The 19,834-nt window shown below is 45.0% G+C and overlaps 1 protein-coding gene across 1 annotated transcript in view; it reads right to left on the reverse strand.

Moving 5' to 3' along the window:
* Positions 1 to 19,834, reverse strand: part of LOC146871272 (uncharacterized) — a 777,218-nt gene that overhangs the window by 508,038 nt on the left and 249,346 nt on the right. The gene's annotated exons all lie outside the window — the stretch shown is intronic.

Here is a 19,834-nt window from a genome sequence, read left to right on the forward strand (position 1 = left end):
TCTGTTTTGTTTTAAAATACTCCTCACTTCACGTAACGCGCTCCATAGGCTGATTAAAGAACATGAGAGGCAGATTTTTTTTTTTTATTTACAAGAGATCATGCAAGCGCTATGCAGGTGAAACGTAAAAAAGATTTGTTAATTTAGAATGGTTTTATGAGTAATGCATTGCCATTATTATAGCTTAAATGCTCCTGGCACCAAGGTAATAATATTAGTAATAAATGCCACAGCGTTACATCATTTATCAATCAAATATTAACTTAAAATAGATTTTGAAAATTGAAGCATGTTTCTCCGAACATGTTTGATTACTGAAAATACATACATTTTCATCTCAAATACACACTTTTAAATGTTGGCGTACAAATTAATTCAGTGTGGGCTGGGCTGCACACGGGAGAGCAAGTTACAGGTAGCAGGAGAGCTACGAGTAGCTCACGAGCTGCTCTTTGAGAAGCCTGCATCAGACTGAAGGCTAAAATGGCCTGGTTCGGTCTCATGATTTGCAGCGTCCAGTAAGTGTCAACAGTGAGCTTTGAACTCGCGCAGCCATTTTGCATACTTGTAACAGCAGGTGACTATCAGTGTGCTGCTGTACTCGAGTGGCATCAGCACAGCTCAGAATTGAAGGCTTCGGGTACTCCAAATGCAGAAAAGACGAATCTAGATTCTTAGTATTCTAAACTCCTCCCAGACCACCCGCCTTTCTGAAGCCCACTTAACCTTTAACGTACATGTTACCTTCCAGGCCTTTTACTCTGTAAAACAAACTTGGGAAATAATTGTGATGCCCGGACGAATGGATAGTGAACAGTAAATTTCATTGATCCACTAAAACAGGACCCATGATTATTGGAAGGGCCTTCTGAAAAAGGGATGCCACGAGAGGTTGGGAATATACCACAGTGCTCAGGACCCTGAGAGATGGCTTAATATGTTCAACCCAGTATTCGCAACAACAAAAAACAGGGTTACCTGAGCATTGACGTGTATGTGCATTCAGATTACAACGTAAATATGCAATCAGAAGCGCTACTGTGAAAAGTTGGCCTGGCATATGCTGGTCACTAGTTCTAGTGGCCACCTTGCACCAGTCCAATTCGACTCTTATGGTGATAGGTTAAAGACAACCTTTAAAGAAAGCTATCCTAGTGGTAGCTATGGAGAGCAGCCTTCAGGCTAAGTCTTGAAGGAGTGTTAAGCTTATTGTTTTACCATAGATAACCTCTTGAATAACCAAATGAAAGAGTAGTCCACACAGGTATATATATAAAATATATGTATTTATTCTAGTAATAACCCCACTAGTCTCTTTATGAGGCTAGAGGTGAAGATACAATTCAAACAAGCATTGATAGTTACAATAAATAGCACTGGAATCACAAGGCCCCAGGGGGGGACTAAACCATATATTAAAAAAGTGGTATAAGAACCACAACAATTCTACAGACAATGCCTAGGGCATTTAGGGTCGCTGGCCCCTTGTGAAACCACCCAAGGTAGTGAGGAAGGGGACCCACGGGAGACACGTGCAGTGACTGAAGTTACTGTCGGGATCTCTATTATAGCCTATGGAGAATATCACGGTTTGATTTTACAAGTTTAAAAACACTTCTAGCAGGAGTTCAAGTTCAACACTTTAGAGTTAAGCTTTTGAAGGGCCCACACCCACGAGAGTACCGAGGTACCTCTGTTACCTGCCCCATGGAAGCCGGGTGCATAGGTCGTTTTCGATGTCGGGTCGCGGGCTGATTTTCAATGGCAAAACGTGAAGAACTGCTGCTAGCCACAAGCGTCGTCATTGTCGTGAAGAATGAAAATGTAGATCTTGTAGAGAGGAACCTGAAAGCAGAGGGGACAGAGTCTGGGTCACGGCACAGTGACCAGGGGGCGCAAGAGAAGAAGCCCTTCAATGTCGGGTGCTTCCAGGTCGAAGAGGTGTAGCTTGGATCGTCAGCCACGGGGTCCAGGAGGCTTCAAGGAAGGCCAGCTTCTGGAGGACGACTGTCCCACAAAGGATGAGGGTCGCTGCGGTGTTAGTGTCCGGATTGGATCCACTAAGCCTTGGCAACCGCAACCCACGCAAGAAACACAAAGCAGCTACTGGTGCAGACTCAAGAGGTCTGAGCGAGGTCTCCAGCAAGGAGACTGAAGAGCAGGCCTGGAGCAACCAGGGGAACTCTTGGAATCGTAGATTGTCCTCCGCTAGGGCCCACCAGTCGAGAGACAAGGGACCGCAGAAGGCAGCAATTTGGTGTGCGTAAAGGTGCGCCCACGGGTTGCCGGAGTGGGCTAGGGCGTTGATCTTTGGCACATTTGCTGCGGAGAGGTTGGCTCAATAATGGGCCAAAGCACGACTTCCCCACTCGTCGCGGTCGGGTGCTATGCAAGAGGTGGCCGGTGTCCTGGGGTATTGGGGATCTCGGCACCCACGGGGTCCACGGTGCAGAGCTTTGCTGTGCATACTCACTGGCCTCTGGGATGCTTGGAAACCCCCCTCAAGGTAGGAAAGAGTTGTCGATGTCCGAAGGAGCACCAAGGTTCCAACCGGGTCACTTGCAGTGTTTCAGGTGCCTGCCAAGCAGGGGGGTAACTCCTTTACCCCAAATGAGATTTCTTCAGGTAGCTGTGTGGCAGCAAGTCGAAGGTCAAGACTGTGAAGTTCAAGAATAATCTGAGGCTCTGGGGACCCAGTATTCACCTTTATCCAAAGATTAGGGGAGTGTCCAGATCAGGGTCCACCAATGAGAGGTCAGGCGGGAAAGAGTGGCTACACCCTCTCCCCTTTGTGTGTTTCCCGCCTGGGCAGGGGACAGGATGCCCCTCAACCGGTTCCAGGCGGTGTATGCAGAATGTAGGCACTGGAGAAGCCTACGTGCAACTCTGAAAGGCATCCTATGGTGCACCCACCCAGTTCCAATCCACATAGTCTGTCTGGGGAGGTGGGAACACCTCCCTGCCACAGGATCCCTATTATCCAGCTGCCGTGGCTGGAGTTCTGCCCAGCAACAGGCAGCCAGAGTCGTGTGGGTGGCGGGTAGCATCCATTTTGTACTTCACGTGCACTTTTAAATTGGCGTCTAAATTCTGCAGCTTTTCCCATATCGCCCCTCTAGCAGGGGGGAATCATGCCCTCAGTCCCATGGCTGGATCGGGGGTATGATTCCTACATGTTTGACACCAAACACGATATGGTTCTGTGTAGCCATTCTCAAGTTATCACGCTATCGCGATAGACTTATAATGCGGTTAAGAGTATATGGTATGGCTACACTACAAACAACCCAGCAATGATTTTACGAAGGTTGCAGAGGGGCCCTACTCAGGTAGGGGTCCGCCCTCACACATATCTCAGCACTCTGCCTTGTAGGATTAGCAAGGCCTGCTCTAGGGGTGACCTATGAGGATATATGTGTTGTATTAAGTGGGATACGGGATACCTATATCCCTGTAAGGGGTGCAAGCACCACCTTACCCAGACTACAGTAGTGGTCTGGTGGTGTCATTTGGTATGGCTGTCCCAGGGGTGGCACAATAAGTGCTGCAGCCCCTGGTAGGCCTCTGAGGGACCCATGCCCTGAGTACCTAGGGTACCATCTACAAGGGTCTGGTAGGGTGTCCTCAGTATCCAATTGGAAGGTGCCTAGGGTACTCACATCAGTTTAGAGAAGAAGCAGATAGGCTGGGGTCCTGGATAGCAGGGCCACAGCCTGGCTAGTGTCATAAAACTGTCAAAACATCAGCAAAAAGTTGGGGGCAACTATGCAGTCGATGCCACTCTCCTACAGCTACCAAGCCTGGAGAACTGCAAGCGCAGTTGTGTTAACTTAAGAATGCAGAACACCCCCTCCCCCACCCCACCCAATCATTTCAGAAACGCAGTATGTTAAGAGTCCCAGCTCCCATGAAGCAGATACAAGGAGCCAGCCTGATTCAGAGGTCCAGGAAGCTGCTCCTTCTGTTAAGGTGGCAGGAATGAGCCGGCTCGGTTCTAAGTCTTACTAACCTCTTTCCTGCATCCCAAGCTTCTGCTGCTACTCCATACACACTTTACGGGAGAGCTGGGAGTCTTCCACCTGCTTCTGTAGGTGGTATTAAACATGGCAACGTACCTCGCAGCAAAACTTCTTCTTGGCTTCAGCATTGCCCTGTTCTTGTGAGGCAGAGTGCCAGTGAATCGAGCATTGTTCATACGTCCGCTTGTACTCTACACAGTAATATGTCAAATCCTGACCCCGTCAGCTCAGTTAGTCACCTGCCAGGGGTCGATACGTTAACTGTCATCAAATTAAGAAGCCCCTGGTAGAACACTTTGAAATGGAAAGACAACAGTACCGAACAATATTCTCAATAGATAAACACTCAATTGATCTTAAATATATAGCCCTGATACCAACTTTAATTTGCTGCCTTTACTGTAAATTCTCCAAGCCTTCCCCCTCACCACCCCCCCCCCCAACTCACTATTCGGGGCAGTGTTTCGGATTGTATCACAAATCCCCACATTGCATCAAAGTGAGGCAGGTTATCCACTGCATGCTTGAGCACCAGTCCCAAACAGCATAACCATGTGCTCTACGATACTGTCTAATATAGATGATTACATTGGTTTACATTACCACTTAGACCTATTTGCATTGCCATACTTGTTTCTTTATGAAATGCCTTATTGCCACCTGTAGGAAGGTGGATATCTGACTATGGTTACCCCCAACTTTTTGCCTAGTGTCTAGCTGGTTTTTCGACTTAGTTGGCCTGAGATCCTGCCATTCAGGGTCTCAGGCTGTCTGCTCTCTCTTTTAAAATGGACTCCATGTACCCTAGGTACATAACCAATTGGTAAGGATCACCTTATTGGACCCTGTACAGTGTACCCTAGGTACCCAGGGCATAGGTGTACCCTAGGCCTCCCAGGGGCTGCAGCATGTATTATGCCACCCCTGGTCTGGCCTTCCAATCAGACACAACTGGCTGATCACTCAGCTGGGGCAAGGTTGTGTAATCACCCCTTGCTTAGATATAGTATACCTATATCTGCCCTTAAAATAGACACATGTGTACCTATCAGCCACTCCTATGGCAGGCCTTAACAATCCTGGAGGCAGAGTGCTTGGTAACATGTGAGATGGTGCTCTAGCATGAGCTGAGCCTGTCTGCAGCTTTCGGAACCATGTCCTTATAGCTGTTCTATGATATAGCCTACCATATACTTTTAAAGTACCTTATAATCTTAAACGGTTATGGTAACTATGGTTTGGCTTTATCAAAACATGTCGTGTAAGGTGTCTAACACTTTGGAATAATACCCCCATACCATTTCTGGTGCTGAGGATATTATGCCTCCCTTCTAGAGGGAGAGACATGTTAAAATCCTACTTTGCTGTTTAACTCTCACCAAAGCCTCAGCATCACAAAATGGATGCTGCTGCCACAGACACGAGTCTGACCTCCTGCTGCTGGGAGCCCTCCCAGCCAGGGAGGCCTGGACAATAGGTTTCCTGCTTGGGGAGGTGCTAGCACCTCCCCAGACAGACTTTAGTGTATTGGGGCAGGGAGGGCTGAAAGGAATGAGACATGCCTGGGGCACACAAGGTGTCCCATGCATAGTCCAGTTCAAACCGGTGCTGGGGCACTCCAGCCCCAGCTCTGGCGCAAAACTGGACAAAGGAAAGGGGGTGTAGCCACTCCCCTTCCTGGTCCCACCCATAGGAGGGACCTTGCAGGTAGCCCAGCCCACTAGCCCAGTATATTAGTAGCTAGTTGGGCCCTGCTAAATTAGATTATCCTGAACCTGCAACTTGAACAGAAACTCTGGACATTCGACATTCGACGAAAGAAGAAGACTGAAGAATCTCCCTTGTGGCCAAGGAGTGGCTACCCTGTGCAAACAGGCACCATCAAGAGACTTACCCTTTGCTTTGCTGAAGTTCTACGAGGGACCGACTGTAGAGCCCGACCAGAGCCTTGACTGCCAGACTTCTCCGACCCTGATCCACATCCACAGCCGAGCTGAGATCCGTGGAGGCGACGAGAGACGTGGGACCGGCTCCCTGGGAAAAGTGGCGAGTATCTTCCAGCGCAGCTTCTGAGGCACCCAAGAAGTTGTGCACCGGGGATTGAGAAGCCCCAACCCCCAACCCCAAGCACCATCTGCACCGAAGATCAGCCCCCCACACTCCACGAGTCCTGCGTGGGGCCCTTCTGCATTTTCCTGCTTGCCGCGTCTGTCCGGTTGCTTGCCGTTGGCTAGCGGCCTTTGCGACGACACACCTTTGAACTTCCACTGCTGGTTTGGCTCCTCCAGACTGGCTCCTGCTCCTCTGCAACAGAGAAGCACCCCAGACCTTCCTGGTCTGCACCAGAAGCAAGTCCTCCATTCTTCGTGGGTTCCGCTTGCCAAGGCTTGGTGAGTCCTAGTTCGACTTCGACTTTGCCGACAGCAAGAGCCTTCGTGGGACAGCTCGCCTCCTGGTCCTGGTCGTCCTCGACGTCTCCTGGTACCCGTGGCTGCTGCGACAAGCTTCACCTCTTCACCTGCAATCTCCCGACATCGCCTGGTTCTTTCCTGGTTCCACGTGGTCACTGGCTAGTGACCCAGACTCTGTCCCTTCTGCTTGCAGGTATCCTTCCTTCTTGATCCCGGCCTTGGGATCCACCGGACACTCTTCACTGACTGTCTGTCAGCAACTTTCCTTCAGGCATCCATAGAAGTCCACGACGAAACCCGACGCAAGTTCACACCTATGCACCGGCAGCCCGTGGGCTAGGTAACTTGGGTACTTCGGTGCTCATGAGGGTATTGACTATCCTAGGGTCTAGTTTCCGAGTCTCGACTTTCTAGCTATACCAGAAGTGTCCTAAAACTGCTTATTTCAGAACTGTACTATTTCTATCGATTATACTCATTACGCGTGAGTATTTCCACTCTGCACCTGAATCCCGTGGGCCTCCCACTTCCTAACCTTGGGTAGTGTAGTGTAGCCCCAGCGATTCCCTAGGCCTAGGCCTATCCTATTTCCGTGACAGTGGTCCTTATACCACTTCTTTAGTATATGGTTTGCATGGCATCTAGGGCCTAACTGTATTACTTACCTGTGTGACTTAATGTATGCTTGAATAAGACTGTGTTGTACTTACCTCGAATCTCATAAAGAGTGCTGAGGGTTTGACTAGAATAAATACACTTTATTTTATATATATATCTGTTGTGGTGTCCTTTCATTTGGTATTCAAGGGATTATATATGGTATAACAGCTGGCTTCACATGCCATTCAGAGTTTAGCCTAAGACTGCTCTTGTCCATGCTACCACTAGGATAGCTGGTCTATAAGGTTGACTTTACAACCAATCACCATAAGGGTTGTTTGGACTGATATAAGGTGTACACTAGAACTAGTGACATCATACATCAGGCCAACTTCTCTCACCACCTATTTAGGTGAAGTATATTAATTCCTTTAAATGAATGGAAAAATATGGCATGCCACATTTTATAGTACCAATTAGAATTTCTTCTTTCAAACTGTTTATAATTCGTGTTTAGAGGAGTGCTTGCTTACTCTTGTGTTTAACACTGGGATTCCTAGACACAGACCTGTAAATCGCACACACTTGTCATTTCTTTTTTTCTTTTTTATTTATTTTTTATTTTACTTTCCACATCGCACATTTATATTCATTAATACATATTTCCCCCGATAGAGGTGTCATACACAACATTGAGACTTATCCAACAAATTTAAATTTAAACAATCATATCATAGTTTAACTTAATCAAGAGAAAAAACAAACAAACAAAACCCCCTCAGTCTTCTACTCTCTACCCTATCCCATCCCTCCACCGTGCTAATGGCTTCCATATTCTTAAGCCTAGAGCTCTCCCGGTTCTTCCCTTCCTAGCATATATAGGTTTTTCTAAATTAAATGTGGAGATTAAATTCGCCAGCCATGTTTGCATGGGGGGGGGGGGGGGTTATCTAACCATGCCCTAGCTAGAGTTAATCTATACACCGCCATAGACATAAATAAAAATTCTTTGTCTAACTCGGTATTTCCAATTCCCAATAAAATCAACAAGGGGTTTAGAGATACCTGTAACCCTAATGCCTGGGCAAAAAAACTCTCAATATCCCTGATTAGCGTGTATAGTTGAGGGCAGGTAGCAAACATGTGTATAATATCTGCATCTGTTGAGCTACAGCGAGGGTAGGTAGTCCCACTAGTACCACCCCATTTAGCAATTCTGTCTGGAGTATGGTATAATGAAAATAATGTTTTATAATGCTGCGATTGCAGGGAGGCCGAACACAGTATAGTACATCCCAGGTCCAGCGACTCCTGGAAATCATCTATTCCTCCTTGAAGTTTCTCCACCCACTTATATTTATGTTTATCTAGATCATCCACTTTAGTTTTAACTAGAATAGCATACGCTGATCTAATCGTATGTTCCCCGCCAGAAATTAAAATCTCAAGAAAGTCATTGGTTTGGTACCCTGCTGAGCCGCCCTGCTTTTTACCCAAAAAACTCCTAATCTGCAAATACTTGAAGAAGTCCCTATTGCTGAAATCAAATGCGCTTACAAGCGTGCTAAACTGTACTATTCCCCTTAAATCTCTTAAATCCCCAAGTTGCTTAATTCCCTTTTGGTCCCATACAGCCATGACTGAGTCCGAAAAAATTTCAGAGGGAAAGGATCTATTGTTATACAGTCTGACATATCTGTGACATCTTCCCAGCCCCATTTTTTTCAAAAAAGCATTCCATACTTTAATAGCCGCATCTAAAGTTTTGAATTGTTTTCTTCTGAGACAACCAAAATCGGTATGTTCTAGTAGACGATTTTCTGTCTCCTGACCCAATAAAATTGCATAGACCTCCGTCGATGAAGAGTTAACTTTCTGTAGAATCCCCCCTCCTCCAATTAAACCCTGCATGTATTGCAGGGCAGATGCCAAATAATATAATCTAAAATCGGGAGCTCCCCATCCTCCTCTTTCTCTAGGTAAAGACATGAATCTATAAGCTCTGCGCGTTTTTCCGTGTGCCCATATGAACCTATTAAGTATACCCTCCAACATGTTGAACCATTTAGATTCAAAAAATAAAGGAATTGCTCTAAATAAGTAGAGAAATTTTGGCAAGATTGTCATTTTCACCACATTAGTGACTCCGACTAGAGAGAGATGTAAATTATTCACTCTATCTAAGTCTAATTTTACTTTAGCCATGACAGGGGTCATATTTGCCTCGACGATAGCATAGATGTTAGCTGCAATTACAATACCCAGATACGTGGCTGACATAACCACCCTAGGGTCAGTGCACACGGTGTATTTATTCTTGACTATCATGGTCTTTGATTTATTTAAGCTATAACCCGACAAGTGCCCAAACTTGGTGGCTTCTCGTTCCACCTCCATTATAGCCATAACAGGGTCGGGTGTTAGTATAGCTACGTCATCAGCATATGCTAGAATTTTGACTGTTCTGCCATTCAAGACCATTGGAGGGATTCCACCATTTCTCTCCAGGTGTCGTAATAGTGGTTCGAGAAATAACGCAAAAAGAAGTGGGGACGAGGGACAACCCTGTCTTGTCCCCCTACAAATTTTAACTACATCTGAATACCCTCTGTTCACTCTAACTCTGGCTGTGGGTCCTTTATACAAAGCTTGTATAGCTGTTATGTAGCCTTCCCCTATACCACACCATCTCAGGACTGCCCAGAGGTATTCCCAGGCGACCCTATCGAAGGCTTTTTCTGCATCTAAAAACAATGCTGCAATAGGGTCGCCCAGGGTTCCTGCGGCATCAAACATTGTAATAACTGTCCTCACATGTTGGGTGGTTCCCTTGCCTGGGATAAAACCGTGTTGCGACTGGCTTACAAGCTGCTCTATGTTCAGCGCAAGCCTTGTCGCGAGAATTTTAGAGTAGATTTTAACGTCAGAGTTCATGAGGGTGATCGGTCTATATGAGGCAGGGAATATAGGGGGTTTCCCTTTTTTTGGGATAACCACAATATCCGCCCCCCCCCCCCAAGACTCCGGAGGGGTACCTCCTTGTTGCGTATAAAGCATTATATGAAACATCTCGACGAGCAGGATATCCTGAAAAATTTTATAAAATTCCACTGGGATTTGATCCGGCCCAGCAGCTTTCCCCGAGGGGAGACTTTCCAGTGCCCCTCTAATCTCTTCTAACTGAAAAGGGGCGTCTAATATCTCTCTATCCTCTGACAAAAGAGCAGAGGCAGAGATGTCAGTAAGATATCTTTCTATATCAGTTGGGTCCCTTAAGTCTTCTAAAGAGTACAAGTCGGTATAGAACTTGTGAAAAACTTCTCTGATAAAATCTGAGTCAGTACCCAAATTTCCCTGAGGGTCTTGTATCTCCTTAATGTCAGCCTTTGCTGCGCGTTGTCTAGTTCTAACAGCCAAAATGTGCCCGACTCTCTCGCTTAGCTCGTAAGTATCCTGTTTATGTACAAGATATTTTTCAGCAGCTTTTGCGATAATGCCCTCCGTAGCATCCCCTTTAAGAGTGACCAATCTGAGTATATAAGGGTCGAGTGGTATTCCCTGTGTTATGGCTATAGCTAGATTTTCTTCTGCTGCATATAGCTTGAGCCTTATATCTTCCAAATGTCTTTTTTCCCTTTTCCGCCTTGCCATTACAAAACTCCTCGTTTCCCCCCGAACCCCGGCCTTAAAGCAATCCCAAACTGAGCCAGGGGACGCCGTATCTCTATTATCTTCCCAATAATTTGTTATCCAGTTCTTCATATGTTTCTGGTATGCCTCATCTTTTAATAAGCTACGCTCAAAAGTCCACTGGGTTTTTATAATATTTATCTGAGTGGTGTTTAGGGTAAAAACAAGCGGATTATGGTCAGATATAATCCTAGGTTGTTTCTCTATTTTTGAATGACAAATTAAAGAGTTGGAAATTAAGAAATAATCCAATCTGACCAATACTTTATGTGGTGAGGAATAAAATGTACTACCATCTATAAAGGGATGGTACTTCATCCATGGATCCCCTAAAGAGTTGTGCTGAGTCATGGTAGCAAGAGCTCTATGTGATTTTTTCTTTCTCCCTAAGTACCTCCCACTAGGTTCTATAAAGGAGCTTCTCGGGTCATGGATATTGAAATCCCCACAACATACAATAGGTTCTGGCCACTGTGGCATTTCCATATCCATATACTGCCAAACAGCCGGGTCATCTTCAGTAGATCCATATATAGTAACTAATGTGAACCGTGTCCCTTTGAAACATAGATCGACCATGACCCATCTTCCCCATTGATCCTCCTTTTTCCTATAGACCACAAGATCCCTAAATCTTCCTAATATTGCTACCCCCCTGGTTCTAGTGTTTTGTTTACTTGCTGCAATTACATCGAATCCCAGTTGTTCTAGCAGATATAATTGCGATGCTTCAATATGCGTCTCCTGAAGACATACTAGATCTAACTGTAAGAATCTCAACAGCCCTGCTACCTTCGCTCTTTTCCTATAATCATTGAGCCCACATATGTTAATTGAGGCGATTTTACAGGGCATTGAGAGGTATCAAAAGATTCTTACTCCAAGTCGGCCAAACAGTGGGAATATAACAGTCTACGTTCTTCTGGAATAGTCTACACCATCTAACTTGTACATACCATGTCCTCCACAAACCGAAAGATAATGAAATAATGTGCTTTATCCTATTCTGAAAGTACCAAAATTTTAACCCTTGTGATAAGGCCCCCCACCCCCGCCCCTCCCCTCCCCCCCCTCCCCACTCCCCCCCCTGTACAGGCAAATAGGTCCGCAGGACCTATATGTGGCCGGTCTGGGCTGTGACAGTCTCGCCCCTCTCCCATCCCATATCTCCTTACGGACCCTGTTTTTTCAACTCATCTATATACTGCTGAGCTTTGATCTCTGAGAAAAAAATCATAACTCTTCCTCTAGTAACCACTTTTAGTTTGGCGGGGAACAATAAATAGGCTTCTGACCCCAACCCCTGAAATGTTGAGATCAACTGCCTCAGCTTCCACCTCCGTTCAACAGTCACATGGCAGAAATCAGGCCTGGCAAAAAAGGAAACACCATCAAACGATCTTTTAGAATCCGGTCTAGCCTTCTCAATTATTTCCTGTCTTAACAGATAATTTCCTAAATATACTAGGATGGCTCGTGGGAAAGCTGTATTCCCTCCACCGCCACCTTCAGCCCCCTGCTTTTTTTTAAGAGTGAAGGGAAATCTGTGCGCTCTCTGAACTTCTCTGTCCCACTGCCACTGAGACTCCGGGAATGCACCCTTAAGTAAGTTAATCACATAGCATCTTGTGTCCAGCCCTTACACACCCTCGGCCACACCCAAAATTCTGATATTATTTCGCCTTTGGCGATTTTCAAAATCCTCCATTTTCCACTGGAAGTCCTCTGCCATCTTCTCATGCGCTGTTTTAAAGTTCTGCCAGTTAATGTGATCGTCTTCGAGCTTGCTGGTACGCTCTTCTACTTCGGTGACTCTTCCCACCAAGTCCTCATATAATTTGTTTGTCTTTCTTAATGAGGATTGTATCTTTTTGGCATCCTGTCTTGCTTTCCGACTCACGGTTCTGGCCTCTGTTTGCATCTGTTTCAGTGTACTAAACAGAGTGTCGAGGGAAGCGGACTGTTTCAGTGGCCCAATAATGTCTTCAGCCTGGTACACCTGGGAGGTGCCCGAGTAATCCCAAAGCAACCCCCTTTCGGTGTCTCCCATTCCGCTAGTTTGTAAATTATTTAACTTTGGCTTTCGCTGTCTCTTTCGCAGGGTCGAATCTTTCCCTGTACCTATATCCTCTTCAGAGGAATTGGTGTCAGAGAGTGATACTTCATCGTCGTCATCGTCATCTTGATCCTCTGAGGGCTCCTCACTTATCTGTGCAGAATCCGAGTCTTCGTTAAGAGAAAAAAATTTCTCTCCTTCACCTGAGCCCACCTCAGCTTTTTCAGTTGCCGCCTCTCTAGGATCTTGTAGTTTCTGTTTGATTATCTCTTTTTTTCCCCCCAAGCTAGCAGAACTTCCCCAAGTAGTGAGGGTCTTGTTGGAGGGGGTTTGGGAGTTTTTGGGGTTTTTGGAAGCAAGTATTTCTGCTTCAAGTACCATAATGGCACCCAACATATCAGTGTCCTCATCCTTACTCCCCCTATCCCCCCTATTCCCCCTCTCACCAGGTGTTGTCAGTCCAGGCTCAATGCAAGGAGGATCTGCAGGAAAGTCCAGGTCGATCTGCAAAGCCTCATTCTCGCGTTCTCCCCCGAACTGCTGCTCCTGCTGGAGTTGTTGCTGTTGCTTAGCAGCCGAAGCGTCTGCAACTGACGTGCCTCCCGCATCTCCCGCGTCCTCGAGGACGCTCCCTGGGTCGCTGGATCCGACTCTGTTACGGCCGGTTTCACTTGGCGTTCGATTGCCAGCTGGTCCGTGATGAACGGAGAACGCTTCTGTCAAGGTGGGTTGCCTCAGAGAGGTCTCTCTATATTTAGATTTAATTTTCGTTTTGTCCGTCTTTTCCGTGCTTGCGGCATATTTCAAAGGTGGCTTATTCCTAGCCTCGCCTGTATGACAGCCCGCTCCAGTAATTCCGATGATGTCAGTTTTTTCCCCTCTTCGTGTCTCCGTTGTCTTTTTATTAGACTGCAGCACCGCCTTTCGAGTAGCCCCTTGTTCCTTCGCTCCAGCATCCAGGGTGGCTGCTTCGGTTTGATCCTTTAAGGAATAGCTACAGATTTCTGTTTGTTCCTTCGTCTTCATCTTTTCTTTCGTTTCTTTCAATTTATCAATGTTAGGTCTAGTTTCCGAGTCTCGACTTTCTAGCTATACCAGAAGTGTCCTAAAACTGCTTATTTCAGAACTGTACTATTTCTATCGATTATACGCATTACGCGTGAGTGTTTCCACTCTGCACCTGAATCCCGTGGGCCTCCCACTTCCTAACCTTGGGTAGTGTAGTGTAGCCCCAGCGATTCCCTAGGCCTAGGCCTATCCTATTTCCGTGACAGTGGTCCTTATACCACTTCTTTAGTATCTGGTTTGCGTGGCCTCTAGGGCCTAACTGTATTACTTACCTGTGTGACTTAATGTATGCTTGAATAAGACTGTGTTGTACTTACCTCGAATCTCATAAAGAGTGCTGAGGGTTTGACTAGAATAAATACACTTTATTTTATATATATATCTGTTGTGGTGTCCTTTCATTTGGTATTCAAGGGATTATATATGGTATAACAGCTGGCTTCACATGCCATTCAGAGTTTAGCCTAAGACTGCTCTTGTCCATGCTACCACTAGGAGAGCTGGTCTATAAGGTTGACTTTACAACCAATCACCATAAGGGTTGTTTGGACTGATATAAGGTGTACACTAGAACTAGTGACATCATACATCAGGCCAACTTCTCACACCACCTATTTAGGTGAAGTATATTAATTCCTTTAAATGAATGGAAAAATATGGCATGTCACATTTTATAGTACCAATTAGAATTTCTTCTTTCAAACTGTTTATAATTCGTGTTTAGAGGAGTGCTTGCTTACTCTTGTGTTTAACACTGGGATTCCTAGACACAGACCTGTAAATCGCACACACTTGTCATTTCTTATGAAAATCATTTAATCAGTAAATCTGTATCTCCCACCTATCTCGCGAATGGAGGAGAAATGGCTATTTCAGGATTCAATCAATCAGGTGGCTTATTATTTTTTAAATTTTTTACAGAGTTATATATAGCGCGAACTTGACCCGAATCGGGTATCAGAGCGTTTTACATTGCACCAGTTGCTTTACATGAGAACACATTCATTTTTTTTGGTTAGGCACAGGGAGATTAAGTGATTTGCCCAGAATCACAGGATGTTTAGTGTCATTGCCGAAACTCGAACCCAGTTCCCCAGATTCGAGGTCGGATGCCCTACTACTCACCTGTAATGGCCTCAAAGCGCTGTGGGGGTGAGGGGGGCTGCTGGTCCGTCGAATGTGCTGTGGTTCAGTTGAAGAGCCAGGTCTTGAGGTCCATCCTGAATTGAAGCAGTGACGGTGATTGCCTGAGGTGGAGAGGAGGGGTGTTCCAGGTCTTTGCTGCAAGGTAGGAGAAGGATCTTTCTCCGGCCGTGGTCTTGCGGATACGTGGGACGGTGGCCAGGGCCATTTGGGCGGTGCGGACTCTGGTTGGTACGTGGAAATAGGTGGTTCGGGCTCCGTAATTCAACAAATTGCTGACAGTGCCACAGATAGAGTATCAAAAAACAAGTCTGCACTACCCATCTGTTTTCAAAGAAACGCAATTAAGTCGTCTAATATAATGCTCCAGCTGTACCATGTGCTCAAGTCAAGAAAGAGAGGATTGTTGTTTAATCAAAACATTTTATTTTGGTTTTGCTATTATCATCGTAAAATATATACAACAAAATGAGATTAATCCTCAAATCCTCAAATGAAAATTCCCATGAACTACCTTGCTTACCATTCATTCATACACACTAACACTCACATAACTCATTCTGACTGTGGAAACACATTTAACTTTCATCCAACATGATACACTAAATTAGTATCAATTCCCCATACAGATACAACATAGCAGAAGCTTTTTTTTTTTTTAAAGTTTATCTATATATATCCTTTCGTCAATCAATTAGATTTCTGATTTATGATCCACCATTGGTGCGTACTGACATCAAAGGTTACAAAAGGCTAGAATAAATGGGTAAAAGAGGAGGTGATCAAATCAATGTGGATATATAATACTTGATTCAAACAATGAAATGCATAGGGAACAGGGGCTTTTATTTCCCAGAGACACGCCGACGCGCGTTTCGGTGTTGCCACCCCCAAAATCGGGGTGTCACCTTCTTCAGGACGTAACTGTGAAATCAGAGCAGGAGTCCATGGGGGTCTATAAAGTAGTGAGAGAATATATATGAAAAAGATTTATTGTTTTTCTTATAAATGATTTTGACAGTTATCTCACATATAAATTACACATTGCTGTATATTGACATGGCACATGGTCTAGCTGGTGAGAGAAGAATGATAAAGAAACAATAAAGTCTATTAAAATAACTAAGCACACATTAATAAATAGAGTACAAGGGGAAAATGAAATAGGGTGAGATAAAGAATTTAATCCACCATCAGTACATAATAATAGAAATAAAAAGGTTGAATAGGATTGACAAAGGCAGCACATATTTCAAAGGCAATCTAAATAGGGGCAAGGACTACAATTCGAATATCATAATCAATTTCTCTTCATTCTGAAGATCTTCTGGGTGGAACAGTGACTATATTGGTTACTTGCCTGGCGAATAAAGAAAGACCGTACAGGATATATTCGTATGCTGGGATGGTTAAAGCTGTGTAAAAAGTTCGATGGAATGATCTACAGTAAATGAAAAGAAGCCAAAGGGCAATCGGAGACAAAAGTATTTAAAATAATACTCATGAATTAGAGTTCAGGCTTCATCCACTAGGTGGCGTCGTCTACCTGAGAAAGGAGACGAAAACGTTAATCAAACTCGAATATACTAAGAGCCTAAACAAATGAGTTTTAATGCAAGTTTTCATGATGGAACGGACAAAAGCGTTGTTCGAAAATGATTTCTAGATCGAATATAAGGTACCTATTATGAGAACACACTGGCGATGTTTCCAAAATTTGAAAGAATCATAGTGCTGACTAAGCTATTTGTAGCACGATTAAAGGTATACATACAGGCGACGGAGCGCCGATGTTATGGGCACTGGAAAAAGCTGAACACTGTATCAAAACTTGAAATGCAAAAGCTAATCGCTGCATGGACGTAAATATACAGATGGTGAAGTGCTCGACTAGCTGATTAAAGATAGATAAAAACATGGTGATCTACCTAAAAACGAGCAGGAAACGGCCTTACAGGTCATGGATCAACGTGGGGCAAGACTGTTAAAGAAAAAAGTCGGACCAGCTGGTGCCTACAAAACATGAAGATTAAAAGCTCAATAGACTCAATTAACCAATGAGCGCGGTCGATACAACAGATAAATAGGAAGTGTAAGAACAGGAGAGTGATTTTGCTCCGATCCGGTAATAAACACGACGGAGAGAAAACAGCGGAATTTAGGTAAGGTCATAGAGGCTTCTAAATCAAGGTCGATTGAGGAAAGTATGTCCCTTTGACCCTTTGATATTTAAACAACAAATGTATCCACTCTTCCCTCCCACCCACCCCTCTCTGTAGACTCGCTGCCAAAAAAAGAAGAGGATTTTAGTATATCTTCGCGGTGCGGGAACCTCGGACCATAATCGAAGGGAGATACAGTGTATGAAAAATAAGCCCCCAAGAATCACGGAAAGGTAAATAAGTGAACGATAGCAAGGACATGGGTCCAATAGAGCCAGTTTATTTATAACGGCGGGAAAGAACAAGCTAATCCGCATATCTCACTTTATCTTAGATAAGGTGCAACAAGCTATCCGAGAATTTACAAGGGCAAATAGAAGGAGAGTTGGTGTTTATCTCACTATCTATAGAGCCAGGAGCATATAGAAAAATCCCCCTATACCAAGGTGAGAATGTGCCTGCATTCAAGTAACATGGAGTTTTGCAGCCACCCTACCTTTAATTAATAACATGAAGTAACTGTAACCTTCAGGTCTTTGGCCTGTGGCCTTAATTGAACATGATCTAATGAAGGAAAGGGTTAATATTGAGTATCTTCCGATGGGAAATGGTGGGCAAACAATGGATTATTCCGGGTTAAAAGAACAATTGAAACTCGAGATGTTGTGCCGTGTTTTGCATAATGGTCACAGGAATAGAATCCAAATATGGACTGGGCTAATATTTTAGCACAAATTTTTTTAAAATTTTAAGATGATAAGTAATTATGTGTACAAATTAAGACAGTAAGAGTAATTGTATTCATTTGTTTGTTTTAGGAAAAACAATAATTGTGGTGGGAGACAGAATTATGTGGTCTTGACAAAGATGGTAATATCATTGTAAGCCATCGAAACGCGTCGACGCTGTGGATTAGCACAATCAAAGAATCAATACAGATCAAATTATATACTGATTTATCCATGTATAACACGCTGTATCTTAGAGCTCATTTTGATGTGCACTTGTAAAGAAGAGTAATTGGATCTTACATGTTGTGTCTGTCTCCATGTTATGCTGGTCATAATTGGGCTATACTGTTTCATATGATTGAGATTGAATTGACTTGTACTGTATGAAGTTTTTAACATATTTGATTTGATGTATTATGAAATGTTTTAGGATTGTGTATGTTTTATAATGAGAAACGTGTTTTTTTAAATAAAAAAAACCCTTATATAGAACCCCCCTTTCTGACATAGTACTTTATGCTCTCAGAAATTGTCTAATCAAGCGAATTTTCTCTATTTGCTGGTTTAAAGTACCCTATTTCCCTTGAGTTTCAAGGGGTCCCTCTCAAATCTTTTTTATAGGTTACAGAAATATAACATTCAACCTGTTAGGACCATGCAACCCAAAAATAAATGAGGCTACCTTGTGTTCAGCGTTGGTCTGTAATTCTTGATCTTTGATGTTAGAGTGATAGACAATCCGATAGTAAAACCAGTCGGTATAACCAATTCAAAAACTCCTGAAAGAAACAGGGGACTGCATTAAAGTTCACATACTATAAAAGGTGGGCCATTCTGGGTAACAAAGGTTCGTTAAATGAACTCATCAAGAGGTCAGGATATTAGGTGTCAGTGCATCGATCAGCCAAAAACGGTAATCCGCGAACGCCCGCAGGAGATTTGGAGATGGAAAACGCGGGAAAAGCCGGTGGTTTAAATCTAGTGTGATGAGTGGTCCACAGTCACTGGACGAATCATAGTGCAGTTCAAAGGAGGAGACTATGAACTGCCGAGTGAGCAGAGCCACTTAAAGGCGCGGTGTTCCACTAATGATGACAACATCAAGATAGTGGTTAAACATCGGGATATTACAGACCCCAGGGAAGTGGAACAAACAATAATACCCTGAATATTTTTTAAAAAGTGATCGTAAAAAACTGAAAAGGTCCTGTGAGCTAGAAATGCTAGATAGACGCTAGATGTGCCATGTCAATATACAGCAATGTGTAAATTATATGTGAGATAACTGCCAAAAAATCATTTATAAGAAAAACAATAAATCTTTTTAATATATATTCTCTCACTACTTTATAGTAGGGGTGGGCAGAAAACTATGCTCCGTCAGTGTAGCAGATAAAGTCAGCCACTCCTGCACACCGGCCCGGTCCCTGCTTCTGATAGCAGCCAGGCCGGAGAGAGCCTCCCTGGGCCCCGGTGGACCCCTGTCTCCAGCACCCAGACCCTCGGCTGTCTTGCAGGACGGGGGGCTCACGCACCCCAGGGCCCGCCGGACGGAGCACGAGCCCCGGGCCCAGCTTCAGAACCCTAGCCAGGCCGAGGAGAGCCTCCCTGGGCCCCGGTGGACACCCTTCCCCAGCGCACGGACCCTCGGCTGGCTTGCAGGATGGGGGGCTCCCGCTCCCTGGGACACTGGGACGGAGCACAAGCCCCGGACCCGGACCCAGCTTCCGAACCCTAGCCAGGCCAGTGAGAGCCTCCCCGGGCCACGGTGGACACCCTTCCCCAGCGCATGGACCCTCGGCTGGCTTGCAGGACGGGGGGCTCCCGCACCCTGGGACACTGGGACGGAGCACAAGCCCCTGGTCCGGGCCAGGCTTCCGAACCCTAGCCAGGCTGGGGAGAGCCTCCCCGGGCCACGGTGGACACCCTTCCCCCAGCGCCCGGACCCTCGGCT

Source organism: Triturus cristatus, chromosome 1_1, assembly GCF_964204655.1.
Source record: "Triturus cristatus chromosome 1_1, aTriCri1.1, whole genome shotgun sequence".
Lineage (NCBI taxonomy): Eukaryota > Metazoa > Chordata > Amphibia > Caudata > Salamandridae > Triturus > Triturus cristatus.